Source organism: Hemiscyllium ocellatum, chromosome 9 (genome assembly GCF_020745735.1).
Source record: "Hemiscyllium ocellatum isolate sHemOce1 chromosome 9, sHemOce1.pat.X.cur, whole genome shotgun sequence".
NCBI classification, from domain to species: domain Eukaryota; kingdom Metazoa; phylum Chordata; class Chondrichthyes; order Orectolobiformes; family Hemiscylliidae; genus Hemiscyllium; species Hemiscyllium ocellatum.
In genome coordinates this window covers 10370366-10391039 of record NC_083409.1, presented here as the reverse complement: position 1 = coordinate 10391039, position 20674 = coordinate 10370366, and positions in this window count along the sequence as shown.

The window sequence follows — 20674 nt, the reverse complement described above, 5'->3', positions numbered from 1 at the left end:
CTGAAAATGTTTTTCCCTCATCTCACTTTTGCCTCTTTTACTAATTATTTTCAATCCATGGCCTCTCCCTCTCAATTCTTTCTCAGGTGGGAACATTTTATCCTAGTTTACTCTGTTCAGACCCCTCCTGATTTTGAATTTCTCGATCAAATCTCCCCTCTGCCTTCTCTTCTCTGAGGAAAACAGTCCCAACGTCTTCAGTCTATCTTCATAACTAACATCCCTCATCCTCGATGGGTCAGATAGCCTACTCCTGCTCCTATTTCTAATGTTCTTATTATCTTATCTTCCTATGTGAGAGACACACATCAGATTTCCACTTAACACTCTGTGGCTGTACCTTCCCAGTGTCATTCCCAACACTCCGTGCAGATCCATCCTTACACAGTGACCCTGATTTAGAATTTATTACTCTCTCTCCCTCACTCTGAAACTGGGTAAGAAGTTCTATTCCTTATTCTGGTGCTATCTATCTCTCCCAGGATTCTGTGCACCTCTGTGTTCCTCTCTGGTATTAGCTCCTGGATCACACAGGCCAGCCAAGATAGTTTAAACCCTCTCCAACAGCACGAGTAAATCACCCCAAAGGAACTCAGTCCCAGGTCTGTTCAGGAGCAACCCGTCTGGTCTGTACATGTCCATCTCCTCCCAAAGCCAGACCCAAATGTTAAAATAATCGAAAGCCCTTCCTCCTGGACTGTCTTTTCAGTTCCACCGTCACCTGTGCTATCCTCCTCTTTCTATTCTCAGTTGTGTGGGGCACTGGGGGTAATCTTGGAGATTCCTACTTTTGAGCTCTTGCTGCTAATTCCCTCTGGAACTCCCTAAATTCTGACTGGAGGACCACATCCCTTTTCTCCCTCTGTCACTGGGACCGATGTGGACCATGACTGCTGCCTGTTCCCCCTCTCCCTCCAGTGTGCTCTGCTGCAACTCAGTGACAGACTTGACCCTGGCACCAGGGAGACAACACACCATCCTGGATTCCCATCTGCAGCTGCAGAAACACCTATCGATGCCCTCACTCTCGAATATCCTCTCACTATCGCTCTTCCAGTCTTCCTTGTGCCCCCCCTGTATAGCTGAGCCCCCCCATGGTGGCAGGGACTTGGCTCTGGCTGCACTCCCCAGATGAACCATCATTCTGATCAGGATTCCAAACTGAATCCTGGTTGGAGAGTGGAATACACTCAGTGGATTCCTGTATTAGCTGCCTGATCCTTTTGGACTGTCGGCTGCTCCCCCATTCCCTCTCTCCCTGCATACTCTGAAACTGCAGAGTGACCACGTCTAGAAACGTGCTCTCTACGGAGCTCTCAGCCTCACGGACGCTCCTCACTGACACCAGCTGCTGCTCAAGCTCCGAAACCCGGAGTTCCAACTGCTGTCACTGACCTCACTTCCTGTACTCATGGTATTCCAGGAAGCAGGACAAGCAGTTCCCTCATGCAGCCTGATGCTCACTCTCACCACTCCCTGATTATCTTTTGTCAAAGTTCTTTTGAGAAACAGCAACAGCAGGGCTCATAAACCAGTACTTTCAATGTCCATAGAATCACAGAATTCCTACAGTATGGAAACAGGCCATTTGGTCCATCAAGTCCACACTGACCCTCCGAACAGTAACCCACCCAGACCCATTCCCCAACCTTTTTAACCTACATTTACTCCTGACTAATGTACCTAACCTGCACTATGGGCAATTTAGCATGGCCAATTCACCGAACCTGCAGAGCTTTGGACTGTGGGAGGAAACCAGAGCACCCGGAGGAAACCCACGCAGGCACAGGGAGAACATGCAAACTCCACACAGACAGACGCCCGAGGCTAGAATCAAACCTGGGTCCATAGCGCTGTGAGGCAGCAGGGCAAACCACAAAGTGACCGTACTTCCAGTTTTCCAGGGATTCAAGGAACATCTACATAAACCCAAAATACTTAAGATATAGGAGCAGAATTGGACCAGTCAGAAGAGAGTCTGCTCTGCCATTTGATCTTGTGTGATGTGTTTCTCAACCCCATTCTCCTTTTAACATTTGATCTCCTTACTGATCAAGAACCTATCTGTCTCTGTTTTAAATACTCTCAACATCTTGGCATCCATAGACCTCTGTGACAATGAGTTCCGCAGATTCACCACCCTGTGGCTGAAGAAATGCCTCCTTATCTCAGTTCTGACGGATCATTCTTCACTCTGAGGCTTTGCCTTCGGGCCCTAGTTTCTTCTATTCGTGGAAACACCTTCTCCATGTTCTCCAGGCCTCTCAATATTCTGCAGTTTCAATAAGATTCCCCCATCATCTTTCTAAACACAATTGTGTACAGATCCAGAATCCTCAACCACTCTTTATATGACACCCCTTCATTCCCAGGAGTATTCTTATTCTTTCTCACTTTTTCCTCTGGACCCTCACCAATGACACCACATCCTTCCTTAATAAGGAGACCAAAATTCCAAATGCGGTCTGATCAGAGACTTATACAAACTCAGCAGTACACCTCTGACATTAAAGTTAATGCTAACATTGTAACTGCCTTTCAAACTGCCAATGATGAACCTGCACATTAACCTTCAGAGAAACCTAGGCAAGGACTCCCAATTCTCTTTGTGCTTCAGATTTCTGAAATCTTTCCTCACTTAGAAAACAGTCTGTGCCTCTATTCTTCCCACCAAAGTATCTAGCCTCACAAGTCCCCGCATTGTACTCCACCTGCCACTTCTTTGCACATTCTCCTAGCCTGACCAAGTCCTTCTGCAATCTCCCCCACTTCCTCAACTCCACCTGTCCTTTCACCAATTTTTGTGTCATCTACAAACATATGAACAATATCTTCAGTTCCTTATCCAGATTGTTAATGGATAATGTGAATAGTTGTGGTCCCAACACAAATCCCTGTGGATTGCCACAAAGCACCAACTGCCATCCAGAAAAAAATCCCTTTGTCCCTACTCTCGCCTTTGTGCCTGCCAGCCAATCCTCTACACTTCGCAGTGCCTTGCTCCTGACAGCATGGGCTCTGATTTGACTTAGCAGTCTCCTTTATTGTACCCTGTCAAAGGCCTTGTGGAAATCCAAATGGATCACATCCACTGGCTCTCCTTTGTCTAACTCACTTGTTACCTCCTCAAAGATTTCTAACAGATTTATCAGGCATGCCTCCCTTTGATGAAGCTGTGCTGACTCAGCCCAATTTTACCAGGCTGCAATTTTACCAGGCTTAAGGGTGAGATTCCAAATACTTTCAATCTCACCCTTAGGTGGACCTCTAAAATCTTACCAATGACCGAGGTCAGGCTAACCAGCTTATAATATCCCATGTCTGCCTCCCTCCTTTCTTAAACAGGGATGTTACATTCACTATTTTCCAGTCTTCTGGGACCACTCCTGACTCCAGTGATTTCTGAAAGACCACAACCAATGGCCCTACAATTACCTTAGCTATCTCCATCAGAACTCTGGAGTGTAGTCCATCGGGTCTGAATGATTTATCCACCTTCAGACCTTTCAGCTGCCTCAACCCCTCCACCTTAGTGATGCCCTCTCCACTCACTTCTGCTCCCAACTCTCTTGAAGTTCAGGTGTACTGGCTGATATTTAAGCATCATGGTTAGCCGCAGGTGAGGTGCCAGAAGACTGGAGGATAGCGAAGACTGTGCCATTGTTCAAAAAGGGCTGAAAAACAAAAGCCTGAGAATTATAAGCTTAACATTTGTGGTGGGTAAGTTGTTTGATAAGATAAGATACACATGCATTTGGAAAGAGTGAATTTGATTAGGAGTTGTCAGCATGACTTTGTGAGTGGGAGAATATGCCTCACAAATTTGTTAAGGTACTTTGATGAATTGACCAGGAAGGTTGATGAGGGCAGGATGGTAGACGTGGTCTGTATGGATTTCAGTGAGGCCTTTGATAAGGTTCCACATGGTAGGCTGTTATGGAAGGTTAGATCGCATGGAATCCAAGGTGACCTGGCAAATTGGATACACGATTGGCTTGATGGTAGAAAGCACAGGGTAATGGGGAAGAATCCTTATTGTACTGGAGGCCTGTGACTAGTGGAGTGCCTCAGTGGTCAGTGCTGAGCCCATTGCTGTTTGTTATCTATAACAATGTTTTGGATGAGAATGTGCAAGGCATGGTTAGTGAGTTTGCTGATGACACTCAAATAAGCAGCATCGTGGACAGTGCGGACAGTTATCAGAAATTGCAGCAGGACCTTGCTCAGCTGGGGAAGTGGGCCGAGAAATGACAAATAGAGTTTAATACAGATAAATGTGAAGTCTTGTATTTTGGAAATTTAAAGCAAGGTAGGGGTTTCATGGTGAATGATATGGCCTTAAGGAATATAGTGGAACAGAGGGTCCTTAGAATTCAGGTAAGCAATTCTCTGAAAATGGAGTCACAAGTAGATAGAGCAGAGAAGAGAGCTTTTTCTTCAGTGCCCTTCATCAGTCAGGGCATTTACTACAGACATTGGGAAGTTATGTTGCAGCTATACAGTACATTGGTGAAGCCACACTTGAAATATTGTGTTCAGTTTTGGTCACCTTGTTCCAGGAAGGATGTTATTAAACTGGAAAGAGTGCAGAAGAAATTTGCCAGGATTCAATCGTTTGGGTTAAAGGGAGAGTACTTTTTTCTTTAGAGTGTAGGAGACTGAGGGAGGACCTCATAAGATTATGAGAGGCATGGTTAGGGTGAATTCACTCGGTCTTTTCCCCAAGGTTTGCGAATATGAACTAGAGCGCATCAGTTAAGGTTAGAGGGGAAAGAATAAAAGGGAACCTGAGGGGCAATCTTTTTACACAGAGGGTTGTTTGTGTATGGAATGATCTGCCAGTGGAAGTGGTTGCCATTAATAACATTTCAAAGGCATTTGGACAAATACAGCAAAGGACAGGATTCAGAAGGATATTGGCCAAGTGCAGGATTAGCGTAAATGGACATTTTGGTGGGCATGGACCAGTTTGGTCCAAATGGCCTGTCTCCATGCTGTAGGACTCTGTGACATTGTTATGAACCAGGCCAGATCCTTCGAAACATTTTAAGAATGCAGCCCAGACCTTAACTTTTCGAATTGTGTGAAGCAAATGTAACCTGGATATTCCAGGATTGATACAACTGGTCAAACCACTCAGCTTGAAGGAAAAGAGAATTTATTTACAATCAAAAGAAAACAGAATTTAGAATAACTTAACTATTTGAAAACCCAACTGACGAAAAAATGTAACTTGACAAAGAGCTGTTCCAATTTGCTGTAATAGCCTTGGTTAAAAGGTAAATATAAACACAGGGGTTCTTACAGGAGAGGAATTTCAGACAGTGAGTCCACTGGAAAATGTTGAATTGGGGAACCTTTCTCACCAGCAGCTTTCTTTATCCAGGAGCTTCCAACCGATTGTTTGTCAAAAACAGCAAACTGTAAGAACTGGCCATTCCCCTTTTATTGGACAAGTGTTTAATATAAAACCTAAAAGTTAATTGCATTACCAGTACATCTGACTCCAGATTCCCTGTCACAAACTGCAGGGTGAATTCTGTCATATTACGGTCAATGCCCCCAAGGGATTCCTTCACCCTAAGTTCCCTAATCAGGTCTGCTTCAATACACATCACCCAATCCAGAATTGCCTGTTCTATAATGATCTCTACCACAAGCTGCTCCAAATACCATCTCGTAGACATTTCATTAATTCCTTCCCTTGAGATCCCCAAACAATTTAATTTTCCAGTCTCCCTGCATATTGCAGTCCCTCATGACTATTATAGCGGGGCCTTCTCTATCCCCTGATTTATTTTCTTCCTCATATCCTGACTGCTGCTGGGGGGTCCTGTGCTAAGTTCTCATCATGCTCTTTCTCCCTTGCAACTCCTCACCTCTACCCACACAGAATGAATGCATTCCAACTCTAAATCCATTCTTGTGATTGATCTAATTTCATTTCTTCCCAAGAAGGTAACCCCACCCCCATCTGCCCATCAGCATGTCCTGTCAATCGGATGTGCATCCTTGAGTATTTCATTCCCAGCCCACAACCCCTTACAGCCAGGTCCCTGTGATACTCAAAACATCGTACCTGCCAATTCCAATCTGCGCTACAAGCTCATTTACCTCATTTCGGATACTCCCTGCATTCAGGTACAACACCCTCAGTCCTGCATTGACTGCCTTCCTTTTCATAGTTGTCCCCTTATGCACTGTGCCTAAAATTAATTTTCTGATCCTTTCCATAATCTATGTCCTATTAATTATTCTGGGAACTTTGTTAACCTCTCCTGAGCCCTGCGTCACTTTAATGATTTTAAAGTCCTCGGGAACCTCAATTTGTGGCATCAGTCTGTCTACCTTATTCCGAATGCGTTATCACGCAAAGTTATTTCTACTGTCAAGTTCCCCTGCACTTCTGTATTGCCTTGTTACAATATGACATTCACAAATTCTGATCCTTCCTTTAAGTCTCTGGTAACAATCAAACCAATCACTAACCACGAATCCCACCTTCTACTGTGCCTTTCATTTTCTCACGTTCTGTGCAAGTGAACCCATTTGCTTTCTCTTTGGGTTGACTTTAGGTCAATATTTATCCCTGAAACATCACTGAACATGCTCCGTAATTGCTATGTACAAATTATGTTATCTGCACTAAACAGTGACCAGTATTCAGACAAGTCCCTCACTCTCTGTAAATGCTTTGGGAGAGCCTGACATACAAGTCTTTCTTTTGATGCACTCGGAACCTTTCAGATATCAGAGCTGCCATTCCATGGCTCTATTATACAGACAGCAGGACGGTGTCTCCAGGTGTCCTGGTCAATATTGATTCCCTAATGAGCATCACTAAAAATCTGATCCTCGCCTCATTGTCACCCAGCTCTCTGGGATCTTGCTGAGCACAGTCTGATGGGAAGAGCCACTGCGACATCCTTAGGTGGAGGCAGATGCAACATAAATGCAAGTCTTTCTTTGAGGTTGGAGTCTCCTGAACCTGACCCTTGCCCATTGGATACACGCTTCCATCTTCCAGGGAGCATGGGATCATTAAGAGCAGTGACACTGTCTGATCCCAAGACACTGAGACTCTTTGCAACCTCACATTTGACCTTGCTGAGCTGGAAGATTTGAAACAAAATCTAGAACCTTCTACATGGACACCCAACGTGACTGCTTCCTGAATTGTGCCTATCCAACTCTGCTCCAATGTTGTTGGATAAAGTTCTCCCGAGCTGTGAGTGATCGGAGGTTTGTTAAAGAGGTGTCGAACTCCACCCCACATACCAGCTCTTGCTCCATAGCTCTGGAGGCTTTGGTGTTTCAAGTGAATATCCAAGTGATTTTTTTAATGTGATGAGGGTTTCTGCCGCTCTCACCTTTTCAGACAGTGAGGTCCTGATCCCCCCAGCCACTGGGTGAAAACAATTATTCCTCAACTCGCCTCGAACCCTGCCCCCAATTCATTTCAATCTCTCCCCATGGTTATTGCCCTCTCTGCCAATAGAAATCAGGTCTTCCTACCCACTCTATCCGGACCCCTCATCATTTTACACACCATCGATCAAATCTCCCCTCAGCCTCCTGTGTTCCAAAGAAACCAGTCCCAGCCAAACCAATCATTACTCAAAGCTAATACTCCTCATTCCTGATAAAATCCCCCACTGTCCCCAGGGGGATCACATCCTTCCTGCAATGTGATGACCAGAACTGCACACAGTTCTCTCATTGTGCTCTAACGGGGCTTCATTTGAGGTCAGAAGTCACATGACACCAGAATATAGTCCAACAGGCTTATTTCAAATCACAAGCTTTCAGAGCTCTGTTCCTTCAGCACTGAAGTCGCTTCACCTGAAGATGGAGCATCATTTCAAAAGCTCGTGATTTTAAATAAACCTGTTAGACTGGAACCTGGTGTCATGTGACTTCTGAACATGTCCACCCCAGTCGGACACCAGAGCCTCCACATCATATCGATAGTTTCACATCTTTGCTGAGACTCTCTCTTTGGGAGTGCCACTTTTACTCTTTTGGGAAAAGATTCTGAATGATCTCTGTCTTTGTCTCATCCTTGGAGACCTCCCACTGCCCTGTCACTGATCTCCCATCAAGTCGATAGTTCCAGTGCTCTTTTATCAAATTACCACACAGTTTGGTAAAATGGGTTGTTCCCAAATAAAACTTGTACACTTGTTCCATGGTTCTCCATTTCCATCCCTAATCTCAATCTCACTGAGTTCCGATCACTGTCACTAAATGCTCCCACATTGATAGCCCTTCCAGGTGCCCACATTCATTCCTCAAATGGTGGTCCAGGACTGTCCCTTATCTTTCTGCTGCGTCACCATCACGTTCTCAGAGACAGTTAGGGATGGGCAGCAACTGGCTCTGCCAGTGCCGTACACGTCCCAAAAAGCAATTTTTAAAATGCCAGTGCTTTTGTCAGGTATGCTAGGTACTGGATACAAATGTTCAAATGTTTTACCAGTTACTGTTCCGAGAGTTGATGTACCTTCAAAAGGCTGGGATTAAAATTGTTTCTCTTGTCTTTCAGGCCGTGAGAACTCTCAGCCCAAGCTGACCCTGCTGCCCCCCTCCCTGGAGCAGGTCAATGCCAAGGGCACTGCCACCCTGGTGTGCCTTGCCAATCACTTCTATCCCGATGAGCTGGAGGTGCAGTGGAAGAAGGACGGTGCAGTCATTTCGGACGGGGTTCAGACCAGCAACTACCTGCGAGCTTCGGACAGCACCTACAGTGTCAGCAGCCTGCTGACCCTCTCTGGGTCTGACTGGGAGTCCGATGCTCGCTTCTCCTGTGCCCTCACCCACGTGACCCTCCCCTCTCCCCTCAGCAAGAGCATCAGGAGATCAGAATGTGTGTAGAGTGTTTGAGACAGTCCACAGAGGAGACACAACTTTAAATAGAACAGGGCTGAGCTGGCAGGACAAAGGTCATTGTCAGCACTGAATTTCAACTCTCTTCCTTCTCAGGACCAGCTCAGAGACACTTCTGAGCTTCAGGGGTTAAGGCTGGTCATTGGGATAGTGTAGAGAAAACTTTACTCTTTATCTAGCCCCATGCTTTCCCTGACCTGGATGTGTTTGATGGGGACAGTGTTAACTTGCGATGTCAAGTCAAACCTCTCGAAGATGCTAAAGACTGTCAGCTGTGCTAAAACAATGTGAACCTCAAAAGTCTCTGTTTCAGTAAAACAGACCTCCTTTCTGCTCAGCCGCCAGTTCCAATTTAAGGTTTTGTCACTGTTTAAAGGGACAGGATTCTCATGTTATTGAGAAAATCTCCACATGTGTTTTCCTCAAGCTCTATTGTGGCTGTGAATTTGAGCAGCTTCCTCTGTCTGGGCTCTTAATTGCTGACTGTTTTCTGTCAATGTCAATCTGGAAAAGGGAATAAAGATGAAGAAGATTCAGTCTCTGTCTCTGTGTACTTTGGGAATGGTCAGAGCTGAGTCCTCAGGGCTAGGTGTACAAAGTTATAAGCTCCACCCCACCCCCAGGTATGGAGCAGGAAGGGGAGAATAGAGGGGGCAATGAGGAACACAATAATCTGATGGGAATTCCCCTGAACACCAACACATCCTTTCAGCACAGCAAGATCCCGAGCCAAGCAGTTCAGTTCGCATTTTATTGATCAATTTGACCAGCAGGATCTTGCTACCCAGAATAATGATACCACAGGGTTTGCAAAGCAAATACTCCATACAGCATTTGAAGAAAATGGGCAAAATCCACATAGATATTTGCTTGAGGCAGGAATCGAACCCAGGTCCCTGGCACTATGAAGCAGCAGTGCTAACCACTGAGCCACCATGTCACCCACTATACTGACTTGATCAATCCCTGGTACAAAATATTCTGAGGGCAATTCCCCCTCCACACCAACCCATCCATCAGGGACAGCAAGATCCTGAGCCAAGCAATTCAAATCAAGGTCACTGGGGACACTCTATTGATCTATATGATCAGCCGAATCTTGGAACTCAGAATAACAATTCCACAGGGTTTGGGTAATAAATATTCCATAAATTAGACCTGGGTTTTCTTTACTCTTCAAATGAGATGGAATTGTCCCGTGTGTCCCTGGGGTCAGAGAGAATGTTCAGTAGCCCCTGGATCATCTCAGTGAGGGTCATCCAGGGCTCAGGGTGGATTCCAGAGCAGCTCATTGTCCTGACTGTTGTGTTCTTCAGTCCACACGAGACTGTATAAAACTACAGCAACTCCCACTCAGGGGGTTTGGATTGGAAGCTGAGTTGTAAGAATCCTGATACATCAGGGAGGGGCAGCGATACCTGGAGACTTTGTTCCAGATGGAAGGTGTAAGCCTCAGGACTGGGCAGTCCGATTCCATGTTAGTAAGGGGCAGGAGGGTATGACCCAAGAGGGGGTCAGGTAAAGTTTTGGAGAATAAAGTGGGACAGGAAAACCCCCCACTCTTCGAAACTCCAGTGAGAACAAGGCCAGCCTTTCCAATCTTTCCTCATCACACAGACCCCTCATACCAGGGATCAGTCGGGTAAAACTCCTCTGAAACACTTCCAATGGATTTATATTCTTTCTGCAATTAGGAGACCAAAAGCTCATACAAACTTTGAGATGTTCAGAACAAACTGAAACATCACATTCTCACTTTCAGATCCCTAATCACACCTGCTCTTACTTTGCACCAGCCTTGTTACTGTCCATCTCTCATTGTCATGTACACAGTGGCGCTGAGCTGCTTTCTTGAACCGCTGCAGTCTGTGTGCTGTAGGTAGACCCAGAATGTGCAGAGGAAGGGGATTCTCGGATTCTGACCCAGTAACAATGTAGGAACAGTGATATATTTCCATATCAGAATGCAAAATGGCTTGAGGGGAACGTGCAAAGACCGGTGTTCCTGTGTATCTGCTACCATGTCCTTCTTGATGGAAGTGGTCATGGGTTTGGAAGGTACTCTCTCAGGATCTTTGCTGAATCTCTGCAATGTATCTTGTAGATAGTGCACACAGCTGTTACTGAGGGTCAATGTGGAGACAATGGATATATGTCGATGTGGTGCCAATCAAGCCGAGAGAAATTTGATAAACAAGATTTAAATAAAACAAAATAACATAAAACAGGTTAAAATTAAATAAAATCATCAAAAACTGTGGTGTCTTTTTGATAAAACATCACTGAATCCAAAACATTATTCCCTCCTCTCTCTAAAGCGGCTGCACCTGTTCCCTTTCTCCAGCATCTTGTTTTATTTGAGATTTGCTGTATTTTACTCTTGTATCTGTTTTAATGCCATTGGTTATAAGAGAAGCATTGGCCAGCACACTGGGGAGAGTTTCCCTGAGATGGTCACAAAGCCCTTATATTCACATCGACCTGAGAGGGCAGTGGTTTAACCGATCATCCAGCAGATGGCGTCTTTACGTTTGCCAGTCTCAGGATAGTGCTCCAGTGTCTGGAGTGGGGCTTGAAACCTGCAGGTTCAGGTGACTGTGTTACTGAGGCCGTCTATTCTTTCCTGGGATGTGGGTGTCACTGACAAGACCAGCATTTGTTCCCCATCCCTAACTGCCCTGAAACTGAGTGGCTTGCTGGGCCTTTCAAATGGCAGGTAAGGGTCAGCCACATTGCTGGAGTCCTGGCAGAGTCAGATGTCTACAACAGGTCTACAAGAACAGGACCCTTCTGCTCAATGAGCCAAAGCCAGTCAAACAACCACCTCACTATTCTAATTCCATGTTCCAGCACTCAGCCCATAGTCCTGTGTGCCTTGGTATAACAGCTGCACACCGAAATACTTCAATGATATGGGAGAGCTTCTGCCTCAACCATTCTTACAGAAAGCAAGTTACAAATTACCACCACCTACTGCACGAAAGTATGTTTCCTCATATTCCTTCTTAATTTTCAGCCATTTCTCTTAAATCTCTGCCCCCGGTCATTGATCATGAAATAACTCCACATCATCAAGTCACCCTTTATTTACACATCAACCATCCTTGACTGTAATGTCTCAAATAGAGTTAGGCACCAGAGGCACAGGGTCCCTAACACCCAACCTGTTTGATGTCAGTAAGTCATCTCCCTGTTATATCCTTGTAAAGATTCGAGCTTTTCTTGTGAAACTCCTTTGGGATTTTTTAATGGCACAGAGTCTCCCACACACTCCCATCTCTCTTGATGCACACCCTTGTCTGGTTAATTCTTCCCATTTCCTTCTATTCTTTCAGCTCATCCCATTTCAATAAAGTCTGTGATATTTCCATGGAGGATGTGTACTTGAAACCGCCAGAGAGAAGTTCCTATGAAGAAGCACTACAATAGAAGGAAGGCTGATATTTGCAGGAAGCCTGGACTGTGCCCTTGTGAACCTTTTCCAAACATTTCCATGTGATCTGTCAGCCTCCTTCAACTCTTCCCATTTCCTCCAAATCCAGTGGGTGACCATGGGTCCCAGCTATGTCTGCTTGTTGTCGGCTACATCAAACAACACCTCACCAGTACATGCACAGGCACTGTTCCCTAAATCTTCCACCATTACATCAGTGACTGCATCAGTGCTGCATCCTGCACCCAGGCTGAACTGGAGCAGTTCATCGACTTTGCTAACAACTTCCAACCTGCCCTTAAATTCACATAGTCCATCTTGGACAAATCCTTCTTCTTTCTTGATCGCTCCATTTCCATCTCCGGTGACAGTCTAGGATCAGACATTTACTGTAAATCCACAGACTCTCACAACGACCTCCTCCCAACCAGTATCCTGCAAGAACACCCTCCCGTTTTCCCAATTCTTCCATCTCCGTCATGTCTGCTCGAACGAGGAGACGCTCCACTCCCAAGTGTCCCAGATGTCCACTTATTTTGAACAATGTACTTTTCCCACCTCTGCCATCCAGAAAGCCCTCCACCGCACCTCCTCCATTCTCTGCTTCCCAAATCTAAACACCCCTCTCCAAAATGCAATAAAGACAGGGTTCCCCCTTGTCTTCATCTTACACCCCACCAATCTCCGCCTCAAACAATTCTGCCAACTCCAGCTAGACCCCACCACCAAAGCATCTTACCCTCCCCATCCCTCTCTGCCTTCCTCATGTACTGTTCCCTTTGCCAATCCTTGGTTTTCACCACACTTCACACCTACCCCCTCCCCCCCCCAACAAAACCCTGGTACCTTCCCCTGCAACCGTAAAAGATGCAAAACCTGCCGACACACCACCCCTGTCATTTCCATCCAGGGCCCCAGTCCTTCCAGGTCAGACAGAGGTTCACCTGCCTCTGCTCCTACCAAGTTTATTGTATCCGGTGCACCCGTTGTGGTCTTCTCTACACTGGTGAGACCGAACTTAAACTAAGGGCATGTTTTGCTGAGCATCTTAGCCAAGCTCACAAAGGCTGACCTGGCCTCCCAGTCACTGCCTATTTCAATTCCCCTTCCTATTCCCTCTCTGACATGACCATCTTCTGCCTCCTCCATTGCCACAAACAATCAGACTGCAAACTGGAGGAACAAATAATTATCTTTTCCCTGGGGTAGCTCAGAACCCAGAGGAATCAACATTGAGTTCTCCAATTTCAAAAAGCCTCCCTTTCCCAACTTTCGACTCCCTTTCCAGTCCCCCTTCTCCATTCTATTCCACTTACAGACCCTCCCTTCCAGCCACCAAATGGATTCATTCCTCCCATCGACCAAGCACTTCAAACCCTCTACTTGTGTTCATCCATCAATACCTACCACTCCACCATTCCCCTCCACCTACCCAAACAACTGATCACACCTTGATTTGCAGCTCCCCCTACCCCCACCTGCAGTTCTGAAGAAAGGTTATACCCGAAATGTTGACTGCTCCACCTCCAGTTCTGCCTGACTTGCTGTGTTCTTCCAGCCTCCTGTAAGCCTCCATCCCAGCCTGATAACCATCTCGAACACTGGAAGGAAATGCCCAGGGAGCAGGTTTACATGGTGCAAAAAGCCTTTCAGCTGAAACTTCCGTGTTTGCCTCCAGTGTGGATTTTCATTTGCTCATTGCTCCCCTTTTACATGATAATGGAGAGAGAACTCTTGTGGGTGCAGTTTTTTTTAAAATTGTCCCAGGATATTTAAAGCTGCGTGTGCAGTGCAATCACCTTCACAAGACAAAATGCTGAGGTCCCAAAATCAGCAAATGAATGATGAGACAAATGTGTTTTGGTGGCATTGGATGAATATTGAGCAGGATACCCGAGGGAATCTCTTTTAGAATGGGATCTTGTCGAGCCCCCTGAGGTGGAAGGATTGGGGTCTGGGTGGTGCTGGTGGGGCTTTAAATGAACATCCCATACATAACATTGTGTCAGAGTTCAATCCAATGACCATTTGACTCTGAAGCAGGAACATTGCCCATGGAGTCACCATCAGTAACAATGTAAACTGTGTGGATCTGAAAGCCTGAGTCTGTATTTCAGCTCAGAAGGATATCATTTCATTCACCAAATCTGTTTCTTCCCCTCTGCAGGCTGACCAGGCTGCTGGTTCCTTTCCCACACTCTCACGTTTTCCCATGTGCCACAGCTCATTCTCGTGAGGGATAGTTTACTCGGAGTCGAAAACTGTGGCGCTGGAAAAGCACAGCAGGTCAGGCAGTTGTGCTCAGGCCGAGGACATGACCTTGTCCTTCTGTCAGATCCTCTTTGAGAAACCCATGGCTCACCACCGCCCTCTCCAGGACAGTTAGGGAAGGGCAACAGCAAGGATAGAGATGGGGACGCGGAGCTGCAAGTGCTGCACTCTGCAGTTTGGTGACCCACTTTGATAGCTGTTTATTGGATCTTTGAGTGTAATTCATTTTTTTGCTGATCCCAGTGTCAATCCAAAGGACACTCCACCTTTCAGTCTGATAAACCAGGGTCACCCATGTCATGGCTCTGTTTCTGGCCGAGAGTCCAGTCTTCCAAAGAGATGAATTCAAGCCTCACCAGTTTAATCATTTTAATTTTACATCATTTCTCCTGATTTCTCCAGAGCGGGCGTTGCCTTTCCCCAATTGTCCTGGAGAGGGCGGGGGTGAGCCATGTAATACCTGGAAAGGAAGGCGCTGGAATCTGTACAAAAAAGACATGAAATTCAATGTGATGTTCACAAATGTTCTTTGGGTGAGGGAACCTGGTCTGTGACTCCTGCCCCACTGTGACATGATCCATTTTTAATGACCCCATGATCTGGTTCAGCAAAGAACTTAGTCCAAGCAACTGGGGTTGGGCAATAAATATGAAGCTCGCCAATGATGAAGCAGAAATAATAATGAGAAGGAATAATGCAGCTCCTTGCTCTCTGCCTTTAAGCCTCTGAGCCAGCACACTCTCACCGTTCTGGGTCTCTAATCCTCTAACATTAATTCATTAGAGTGTGGGAATATAGGAAGAGGTTTTATTTTGAACTATAAGGTCTCTTCTCTCCGTGACTCTCTCCTTTTCAACCCCCTACAATCCTGTCACCAGATGCTTGTGCTGACAGCCTTGTTGTGCAGAGTGAAAGCTCTCGGTGTTCTCTGAGGCCTCACTGCCTTGTGTCTGTCTCCACTGCAACATAAGACAAATGACGTGTTTCTAAAACCCTGCTGAAATTAAAAGCCAGCAAAGAAAATGACTGCAACAAGAATTGAGTTGGTTTTATTTAAGAAAATAATTTTCATTTTAAAATTATATTTTTGTCAGTGAGTGACAAAGGAAAGATGGGGGTCCAGGGTTGCTGCAGCCTCTGCCAGAACATAGGACCCAGGAGCAGGAGCAGGCCTTTTGGGAGCTGCTGTGCCAATGAAGAAGATCATTGCTCATCTAGTTATGGTCTCACCTGCACTTTCTGCTTCCCCACCCCTCCCATTATCCTTAATTGCCTTGTTCATCAAAAAATCTGTCTACTGTAACCTTGAGCCAACTCCATGAGTGAACCTCCATTCCCATCTAGAGAAGAGAATTCCACACACTGTCAACCCTCAGCAAGAAAACCCCTCCTTCCCTTTAAACAGGAGACTGGTTTGTGTTAAACCAGACCCCAGTTCTCGTCTGCCCAATAATAGGATCCACCCTCTCAGAATCCAGCCTGTGATGTCACCTTCAGATCAGAAACTGTTAATGAGAAAGAACAGGTTACATCAGCGAGACGTTTCCCCAGAGATGATGAACAATGTTGATGTAAATTGCTTTCTCCAGTCCCAGAGTCCAGAACAAGAGGGTTGTTAAAATTGTAATTCAGACGATTTCAGGAAAAATTCCTTCCGACAGAGTGATGGAAATCTGGAACTCTCAATCCAAAATAAAAAGCTGTTGAGGCTGGGTTTCAATATCCATTTACTCAGGGCAGTACGGTTTACAGGACAAAGGGAGAATGTATTCCAGGTCAGCCATGGCCTGATTAACTGGGGAACTAGGTCAAAGTAACTGATTGGTCATTCCCACTGGAATCCACTAGAATGACTACTGGTGTGTTTGCAGCTAATGGAAGGAGTCATTACCCATAGTCTTCAGCAGCTGTGCAAGTCCTCCATAGTAACTAGAAAGTAGCTGTTTCACTGTGCCTGAACAATACAAAGTCAGAGGACTCACTACACCAGGTTCTTGCCCAAGAGATTCATTTGAAATCACAAACTTCTGAAGCGCTGCTCCTTCATCAGGTGTACCCCAGTCCAGCATCGGCATTTCCACATTACTGAACAGTCCAAATAAACTGGGGCTCTGTGAGGATCTAACCAGCCCGATCTGTACAAACAAGGGGGGAGAGAGAGAGAGAGAGAGAGAGAACATCTTTTGAACCAGGATACCTAATTGCCCCACAATGAAAATGCTCTGCATGCTGTGATATATCAAAAAGAAGTACTTGGTGTAACTTTTGATTGTCCTCACAGTGTGCTATTTTATTCATGGTGTGATACATGGAGACTATGTCAACGTTGGGTGGCAAAAAGTTTATTTCCTCCTCTAGCCCCTTTCCAAAACGCTCTCTCCATCTTACTTTAATCCTTATTGACTCTTCTACAATTGCCTCTATTTCCTCACTCCTTTCCGGTCCCAAAGGAACATATGGACAGAGTTCATGACCCCACTCTGTCTTAAATTTCATGTGTAGTGTGTTGGAGCTTGGGCCCCTCCCTCAGGCCCAGGTGTAGGGGCCTGTTCAACAATCTGCACATTGTCCTTTGTCTCTTTCTGAATGAACTGGATCAAGTTGCAGTAACGAGCTGGCAACAAGGTGTCTTGTCTAAAATGTCCCCAGCACTAGGTACAGAACTGGCTGTGTCAGAGGAGATAGAGGGCAGTGATGGAAGTATGGATTTCAGAATGGAGGGCTGTGTCTTGTGGGGTTTCACAGGGATCAATGATGGGACCTTTGGTGTTCATGGTCTCCATCAGTGATTTGGACGAAAACATGGCTCGTCTAATTGATGAGTTTGTGGATGCCACAAAGATTGCTGGAGTTGCAGGTAATGATCAGATTATCAGAAGATACAGCAGGACATAGATCAATTGGATGCATGGATAGAAATTGGCAGATGAAGTTTAATCCAGATAAATGTCAAATGATGCATTTTGAAAGATGAAGCACGTGGCAGAATACCAGCACAGTGAATGGCAGAATCCATTGGAGTATTGAAATGGAGAGGGATCTGGATGTACATGTTCACAGATCACTGATGGTGGCAGCACCTAAGGTAGTAAAAAAGGCCAATGGCAGGCTTGGCTACATTGGGAGGAGCACTGAGGATTAGGATAGACAAGTTATACTGCAGCTTTACTGAACTTTAGTTTGGTCATACTTGGAATAGTGCATATGGTTCTGGTCACCACATGACCAGAAGGATGTGGATGTTTTGGAGAGGGTACAGAAAAGATTTACCAAGAATGCTGTCTGATATGGAGGGCTTTAGTGATGAAGGAAGGTTGGATAGACTGGATTTGTTTTCATTAGAATCAGGAGGTTTGAGGGGCAACCCAATAGAAATGGATGAAATTGTGAAAGGCATGGAGAGAGTGGGAAATATGAAGGTTTTTCCCAGGATAGAGGGGTCAGTTACTAGTGGACACAGGTTCAAGGTGTGTGTGTGCGGGGTGGGGGCGGCAGGGGTGAGGATTTAAAACAGATGTGTGAGGTAAATATTTCACACAAACGGTGGTGAGGGGCTGGAACACGCTGCCAGTGGACGTGGTGGACGCAGACACAATAGCAGCATTCAAGAAATACCTGGATGAATACATGGATAGGAAGGGAATAGAGGGATATGAATCCTGTAGGTGAACACAGTTTCAGTGAGGAAGGGCAATATGTGTTGGCACAGGCTAGGAGGGCCGATGGGCCTGTTCCTGTGCTGTAATGTTCCTTGTTCTTTGATCCCTGCTGTTGAATTGGATTCTCGGGAGCCAGCTCCGTATGAAGACCCTGTTCTCATTCTTTTGTTGGATTTCATGGGGCAGCTGCTGCTTCCTTGCTACGTCACTGATCAAACCAACAATGCGGGAAGACTCATGATGGAGTGGGTGGTTGTTAGAATTCTCACTTGTAATAATACAGTTTTAAATGTGTCAGTGTACTTTCCCCTCTCCCTGTGGAGGGGGTCACTGCCAGTGTCCCCACCCCACCTTTTCACTCTTATAGTGATAGCATTTTTAGCATTCCTTCTGTCGGAAAATGCTGTCATTCACATCTCCCCCGCCCCAACCCACACCCTCTACCCCGCAACCTCTCGGGCACTGGGTGGGGGTGAATGGAATTTTAACATTTATTGCTGCGGGTTGAAATTTAAAAATAGAGAAACCTTGTACCAATTCTAATGTGTGTTAATGAGCCTGCACGTGCAGGGCTGTGTGCAGTTTTGGTCTCTGTATTTAAGAAAGGATGGACTGGCATTGGAAGCATCCTCCTGCTCCAATTTCTCACAGCAGAACTGGTTTGGACCCTGCTTGCAGTAACAGCCTCCAGCCTCTCGGTGGTGCCTTGCCCAGCCTCCCAATTCCTCTCCCCAGTCTCCTGCTGCAGCAGGTGGGGGAGGTGATATAACGGACCACTCGGTTATCCTCAATCCCTCCCCCATCTCCCAAACTCTCCACTCTGGCCTTCCCCCTCATGACTCTCAGCTGTGCCTTCACTCTCCCAGGCCCTCAGCACGGGGATTTCCTCCACAAACCCCTCTCTCTTCTTAGAATGAGCTCTTTCTCTCTTTTTGGTCACCATCACAAACACCGTATGTTCCCACCTTTTGAATGGTTACTATATTAAAGATGCAATATTAATACAAGTTGTTGTTGTTGATATTACTGCCCAGGAGTTATTTATTGACAGATGTAAAAGGAAAGGGAATTTCCAGCCGACTGTCCCACTAACACCAGCTCATCAAACGTCCTTCAAATAGTTCCTTCCAAACCCATGACTGCTTCAGTCTGGAACGATAAGGGCAGCAGATATATGGGAACACCAAATCCCTGGAAGCTCCATGCAAGCCACTCACCATCCTGACTTTGAACTATTCCTTCACTGCCACTGGGTCAAAATCCTGGAATTTCCCCTCGAAGGGCTTTATGAGTCTGTCTACTTGGATGCACCAGTTCAAGAAAGCAACTCAGCACCAACTTCACCAGGGCAACTTGGGGTAGGTAATAAATGCTGGCCCATTCAGTGAACCCCACATCCCATGAAGGAATTTTAAGAAGCCCATTTCCTTTGACATCTCCCTTCCACCCAGCCTAATACTCAGGCCTCATTGGCTGCTTGGGTTTCACTTGCCATTCCATCCTATTCTCCACTCCGTGTCCTATCCCTGAGATCCTTGTCAATCGTTCGCTGTTATCGTGGGAGCCTGCTGAGAGGAAATGGGCTGTCACAGTTCCCACATTACAACAATGACTAGACTTTGGAAGTATTCCATTAGCTGTAAAACATCTTTGAACATCCTGAGCTCATGAACGGTGTAACAGAAGTGCAATTCTCTCTCCTTTTTGTTTCCTCTCCATGCCTTCCCATCTGTCTCCCCACAACATCCCTTCCTTGTTTAAAATCTAGAATGAATTATGAATCTCTGGGAGAACTTAATCTGTGGCAACATTGAGACTAACAACAACCACCTCCTTGGTGGGCTTTGAGTGTGAAGGTCAATAACACTCTCAGTGGGACTTGATCTGGGTTGTCTCCAGTCAGTCAGTGTTATTGTTCTGGGGCCAGACATTACTGACCAATCTTAGACCCTGTGATTTGATTGAGATGAATGGTAGCCTGTGCTAAGCTTTAACACTCGGGTCAGTGTAGTGAATCAGGGATTGAGTAAAACGAATTAACAAACCAGGTGGGTGTCAACTCCCTCCTTGACGCTGGACAGTTGGGAGACAGGGACAGTAGCATCCTCAGACAGAAAGGATGGCAGAAATAGTATGGCCCCAAAGAGGGAGGGGACAGGAACAACTACACGACCCTGAGAGAAAGGGGACAGTTACAGTGACACTCTCCAGAGACAGTAACTGCCTGTTAACTATTTTCTTGTTGTGTTCTGATGAATGTCCTTGGGAAATTGGTTTGGTTTATATTTTCTCAGTTGTATTTGGGTTTGATGAGGTGATTCGGGAACAAGGATTCCAATTCTATATTTCCTGTCACAGCAGATCCACTGAAGGTCATCCTTTCATTTGGAGTTTGCCCCAGGTTTCTGTCAAGGCTGATACAGCA